The sequence below is a fragment of the Arvicola amphibius genome, chromosome 5, assembly GCF_903992535.2.
Source record: "Arvicola amphibius chromosome 5, mArvAmp1.2, whole genome shotgun sequence".
Lineage (NCBI taxonomy): Eukaryota > Metazoa > Chordata > Mammalia > Rodentia > Cricetidae > Arvicola > Arvicola amphibius.
Genome location: NC_052051.1, coordinates 25,173,773 through 25,180,648, shown reverse-complemented (window position 1 = coordinate 25,180,648; position 6,876 = coordinate 25,173,773).

Below are 6,876 nucleotides of genomic sequence, written 5' to 3'. Positions count from 1 at the left end.
TCTGAGTTTGAAGCCAGCCTGGTCTACAAAGTGAGTTCCAGGACACAGCCAGGGCTACACTGAGAAATCCTGTCTTGAAAAACCAAAGAACGAGAGAGAGAGAGAGAGAGAGAGAGAGAGAGAGAGAGAGAGAGAGAGAGAGAGAGGAAGAAGAAGAAGAGGAGGGGAAGGGAGGGGAGGGGAGGGGAGGGGGGAGCTGGAAAGGAGAGGAGAGAAGAGGAGAGGAGGGGAGGGGAGGGGAGGGGAGGGGAGGGGAGGGGAGAGGAGAGGAGAGGAGAGGAGAGGAGAGGAGAGGAGAGGAGAGGAGAGGAGAGGAGAGGAGAGGAGAGGAGAGGAGAGGAAAGGAAAGGAAAGGAAAGGAAAGGAAAGGAAAGGAAAGGAAAGGAAAGGAAAGGAAAGGAAAGGAAAGGAAAGGAAAGGAAAGGAACTCACAGGTGTGCCCGGCGTCTTGGGTTTTAATTGATTACAGGTGCAGTTAGGATGACAACCCAAATTATTCATCACCTGCCGCATATCCGCCTACCTACGGTACCGTACCTTCAGGCCCAGAGACCCTGTATTAAGTCTTATTGATGAAGTAAAGGGGCTTCTTCATGGCCCCAAGAATGCGGAGAGTTATTGAAACCTTACCTTCATTTGTTGTAGGTCTTCCTCTAGGACACAGGTTTCTGTCCTTCTAAAGACATAGCTATGGTCTATGCCACAACTGGGAGGCAGCATTTCCTCCTACATTCATGGCTGTCTTTGTAGGTAGAATTCACAAACACACAAAGCAGGGTGGGCCGATGGAAGCAGGTCACGTCAGCAGAAAAGGGCAGAAGGAAAGGAAAGCATGTGGTCTTTGGGGTCATACATATCTAAGGTCAGTTCTGTCCCGTTAAAAGTTCACTTTTAGACTAAGATCAAGTGAGCATGTATTTTTGAACATGGAGAATAGAGAACGCATGTACTCCATTGGGTGTATATTATGTTATGTGTATTGCATTTGCAAGAGTGGTATATTATGTTAAGCATATTGCAGGGACTTAGTTAAGGTAAGTTGCTTATTCCCGGATGAGGGTTAGCAAGAACATTTCCTGAGGGCCCTGCCTGTTGGACCATGGCTACCCTTCGTGGGTATGTGTGATGATAAGCCATGCTTCACCTGAAGGGAAATGCATTACCATGCAGAAGAGTGTGAGAGGTGAGGGCCATAGGCTTTCTTCCGATAGCCAGATGGTCTTTTAAAGGCTCTTGAGGGCACTTGATGTGCTTTCTCCTCAGTAATTAACTGGATCACTGCCTCAAAAATACCTCAGACCCATGATCACTTTGAATGTGGGCAGGGACTCTAAGCTAAGTACTAATATAGCCTCCTGTCTTCTTGCCTCACACCTCACCCTTTCTCACACCATGCTTGAACTTCAGCAGCAAACTGCCTTCACTGCTGTGATATAATCTCAGAAGAAACTAGCAATAGAAAGAGCAAGCCTCAACATAATACAGGCTACATAAAATACTATAGGCAACACTATACAAAGTGGAACTGAATTGAGAACATTACCTCTAAAATCTGAAGCTGGATACAGGTGCCCACCGTCTCCACTCTTACTCAACATAGTGTTTGAAGTCTTAACCAAAGCAATAAGACAAGAAAAACAAATAATAAATACTGCGTAGGGGGTGCTGGAGGAGATGCCTCAGCAGTTAACAGAGGACCTGGGTCTGAGTCCCTGCACTCACATGGTGGTTCACAACCATCTACAACTCCAGTTCCAGGAGATTTGTTACCATATTCTGGTCACTACAATCACAAAACACACACATGGTAAACATACATACATGCAGGCAAAAAAAAAACTCACACATAAAACAAAATGAATAATTTTAATTTTTTTAAAAAAGGACACAAATAGGAAAGTAAGAAGTCAAATTATCTGGATTTGTAGACAACATAAGTCTGTATTTAAAAGACCATATAGCCAGGCGGTAGTGATGCACACCTTTAATCCCAGCACTCAGGAGGCAGAAGCAGGCAGATGTCTGTGAGTTCGAGGCCAGTCTGGTCTACAAGAGCTAGTTCCAGGACAGGCTCCAAAGTTACAGAGAAACTCTGTCTCAAAAAACAAACAAAAAAAAACACAAAAAAAACCCTAAATATAGTATCTTAGTCATTGTTCTATGGCTATAAAGAGACACCATGACCATGGCAACTCTTCTAAAAGAAAACATTTAATTAGGGACTTGCTTACAGTTTCAAAGGTTTAGTCCATTATCATCATAGCAGGGAATGTGGCAGCTATATCCTGATCTGTAAGCAGAGAGAGAAAGAGAAGCAGAGAGAGAAAGAGAAATAGAAAGAGGAGAGAGAGAAAGAAAGAAAGAGAGAGGGGGAAGGAGAGAAAGGGAGGGAGGGAGAGAGAGGGAGGGAGGGAGGGAGAGAGAGGAAAAGAGAGAAAGGGAGGGAGGGAGGGAGGGAAAGAGAGAGGGAGGGAGGGAGGGAGGGAGGGAGGGAGGGAGGGAGAGAGAGAGAGAGAGAGAGAGAGAGAGAACCTGGGGCTGGCATGGGCTTTTGAAATCTCCAAGCTTACTCTCAATGACACACTTCCTCCAACACATCCACAACTCCTAATCCTTCTAATCTTTCAAATAGTGTCACTCCTTGGTAACTAAACATTCAAATATATGAACCTAATGGGGGTCTTTCCTATTCAAACCACCACAATCAGAAATCTCTAAGATCTGATAAATGTTTCCAGAAAAGTAGCAAAACACAAAATCAACATAGTAAAATCAGTCTCAGTGTGATGGGAAAGTTCAGGCTATCTAGAGTCTGGCTGCAGCAGTCTATGAGGATGGACCATCTCAGCTAGCAGCTCTCAAGTTGTCCTGGATGCAGATTTTTAAGGAAATGGCAACAGAGTCACTTTGAGAGGCTGGGTCATCTGGGCTACTTATCTTCCGTGGTGTCTGGTCCTTTTGCTCTGAAAGCACCCAGACTTTCAAAGGTAACAAGCATGTCTGCATTAACACACGTATGGAATGTGCAGTGTGCACAAGTCAGCTAAAGATGGGTTTTTTTCTTCTGTGTTTGAGGTAAAATGATCTGTCAACTTTGTAAGTTCATTTGGACTGTTTAACCAAACTGTAGTATAAACCTCTATCCATGCCATATGGAAGGATGGCATGTGATAATAATCCCTGCGGACTCAGTAGCCAACAAGATTTACCATGTCTTACCCAGTCTCAGAGCTGTTCCCATGCAGAGGGGTCAGCATATCCGTCACCTGTCCTGTAGTCTTTCTTAATTTCTTCCTTCATGTCTGCAGCCAAGATTTTCAGGAGGTCTCCCATGATCAAATCTGGTCTTTATTAATTTAAAAGGAATTCATAGCTTTTTGTTCACTGTGGAGACAAAGGCATAACCTCTCCCCCCAACACAACACATTTCCTGACTTCCACTCTGAAGTTAAGACATCCTTAAAATACATAGGCTGGTGCAAATCAGTCGTTTTTTCCACAATCCAATGTCTCTCAGCAGCTGCTGGTTTTTATTCATTAGCATTTTAAAAATTCAGAGCCAACAAAGCACCGTACAGGATCCAGGTGCCCTGTGCATTTCCCATCCTTGTGTGGCTTATTCTTCCTAAATTCTTTACTCTTTCTTTAAAGATTTTACTTTATTATTTTTTGCTGGTTTGCAGCATTTCTTTGACTGCCTGAGCCAAACCTTAAACTACTGGGCTACCACCGAGCAGCTCTCCTTAGCACATGGCATTGGCAACTGACTCTGCCCACTTCGGGTCCATGATTTGGCCCATGGGCACCACATTTACCATCCTAACTCTGGGAAGCTGTTGGCCTGTGCTGCGGCAGGAGTTTCTGTCTATTCTCCCATTCTAGCTAGTAGTGCACCATTCAAGAGTTCAGCTGTGTAGCAGAGCCTCTTAAAGGAGCCCCAGCTCTGTACACCGCAAGCAGTGGGCTCCCTGAATGTGCCCCACATTGGTCATCAATTGTCATTTGACGTTCTTTTGGGGACCACCACCTTCCAAATAATGGCACAGAGACTTTTATTAATTACGAATGCTTGGCTTTAGCTTAAACTTGCTCACAACTAACTCTTATAACTTAAATTGACCCATTTATAAATCTACATCCTGCCACATGGCTCCTCCATAATGTATATCTGCTTCCCTCCACATCTTGCTGGCAAATTCCACAGGTCTCTATTCATCCCCCTGAGTCCCTTTCTCTGCCTGGAAGTCCTGCCTAACCTCCCCTGCCTAGCTAGTGGCCATTCAGCTTTTTATTAAACCAATCACAGTGACACATCTTTACACAGCATAAACAAATATCCGGCAACAACTCCTCTCCCCAAACTCAGGCCTGTGGGTTTACTCTCCCCGAAGATAATGATCCAGAGGTGGGGAGTATCTCCACCCACAACAGTACCACATAAATCCACATTCAGCTCTCTTTGCCGCCTATTCCAGTATGCTGAGATGACAAGACCCACAGTTTCTTAACTTCTGAGATGCCTTTCAGACTTGAATAAAGATTTTTGCCAGATCTTTTGACTCCTCTTGTAACCAAACTGAGTGCTTGTGGGGGAGTGGACAGTTCTAAAGCCTCAGAGGACTGGGACCAAGGACAGGACTGGATGTTATGTTCCCTTGGACAGGTCTGGAGCTTGAGACCTCAAGATCCCACCAGCTGCGGAGCCAGGTCTTGTGGCACAGCCCGTAGCTCCTAGAGAGGAGTCCAGGGTCTTGGAGAGTCTGCAAAGCACTGGGTTTTACTGAAATGTGTGTGACCTGGGGTCCAAGTCAACACTCGCCCTTTTCTCCTATCTCCCCCAAAGGGAGATTCTCTGTTTTCTACGCTGCCTGAGGATGGGGAAGGATGGTGGGGACTCTAAAACACCCTACCCACCTTCTTCCTTGCTTTTTTCTTCTGTTACCAGACAGCTGCTGGGGGTTCTTTAGCTCTCTCCAGATAGAAGCCCTGATTGGCTGAGGAGCTCTTCCTGGGCGGATCTTTGAGGGCTCCCTTACTCTTTAGCATTTGACCGCAGTGAGGGAAAGCAACTGCCAAGTGGGAGCAGTAATAGGTGGCATCCTCTAGTGTCCTGAGCTGGAGTGTCTAAGCCCCTTGGTCAACAGTGAGTTCAAGGCCAGCCTAAGTAACTTGGTGAGCCTCTGTCTCAAATTTTTACATTTCTTTTTTGTTTTTTTAAAGATTTTTATTCATTGTGTATACAGTATTCTGCCTACATGCATGCCTGCAGGGCAGAAGAGGACAGGAGATCTCATTACAGATGGTTGTAAGCCACCATATGGTTGCTGGGAATTGAACTCAGGACCTTTAGACGAGCAGGCGGTGCTCTTAACCACTGAGCCATCTCTCCAGCCCCAAACTTTTACATTTCTAATTAAAAAACAAACAACTGATGGAAGAGGGTGCTGAAGAGATGATTCCGCCATCAAGAGCACAGACATTAGGAACTGGTGCTCTGCTCACCCTGCAGAGCCCCCGAGTTGGGTTCCCAGCACTGGGCAGCTCATAACTTCCTAACATTCTGGTTCTAAAAGATCTGACACCATCTCATGCCTCCGTGGGCACTGCACTCCTGTGTACAGACCCACACCACACACACACACACACACACACACACACACACACACATACACACACTCACACACACATAATTAAAAAACAAAAATATTTTAAGAGGACTGGGGCTGTAGCTCAGCTCACGTGTCTGAGGCTCTACGTTCAATTTCCAGAACCACAACAAAGAGTTATTTATGGCCAACCAGCACTGTAAGGAAAGCAACCCCACAGTGTCCACACAGACATTTCTGTTTTGTTCATCGGGAGAGCCTTTCCTGCTATCCTGAGCTTCAGCCGTTTCATTCTGCTTGTGACAGCGTCTTAAGTGCAGCACACCTGTAAAGCCTTAAAATCTACGGTATTAAACAGAGCAGTCAATGCTTTCAGACATCCTGAGATGTCTTTGTCTAAAGCTCGAGCCAACTACACATTCTAATTGCTATTAAGAGAGAAGTTGGGAGTGTGGAGAGATGGCTCAGAGGTTAAGAGCACTGGCTGCTCTTCCAAAGGTCCTGAGTTCAATTCCCAGCATCCACATGGTGGCTCACAACCATCTGTAATGAGGTCTGGTGCCCTCTTCTGACATGCAGGCAGAACACTGTACACATTATAAATACATTTATAACAGAGAGAGAGAGAGAGAGCAATGCACATGAAAGAGACAGGATTGCATCCTAAGCTTCTTGCCAGTTATCTCCCTGCTCATCAAAGCTGTTCCAGTACATGTTAGGAAAATGTTCAGGTATCTTTCCACACTTCAAGAAAGTCTTAGTTGTTAGCAAAAGCCATGTGTGTGTTCTCATAGCTTCTTAGAGCCATGAGAAATTTCACTGGAGAGTATGGGGGAGTGGGTGAGATGGCGCGGCAGGCAAAGGAGGTGCTTGCTGCCAAGCCTGATGATGTGAGTTCAATCCCTGGGACCCACAAAGTGGAAGAATAGAACCGACTCCCTAAAATCGTCCTCTGACCTCCACACACGCACCACCATGATACATGCATGTCATGAAGCATACCCAAGTATGCACACACAAGCACACACACTAAAGTATCCAAAATTATCTTTGATTTTTTTAAAAAATAAAAAAAAAGAGGAGAAATACCTGAAATTTGAGAAATGCCATGTTGGGTAGAAAGTGCAGAGACTACCCACCGCTTCTCCCAGGGTTCATTTGGCCTCCATGTCCCCATTTCCGAGGCAAAACGCGAGCAGTACAGCAGCTATGCATTCACAGTCACATTATCCAGAAAAGGAGTGGCTACAGGCAAAAGTGTCAGACTTTA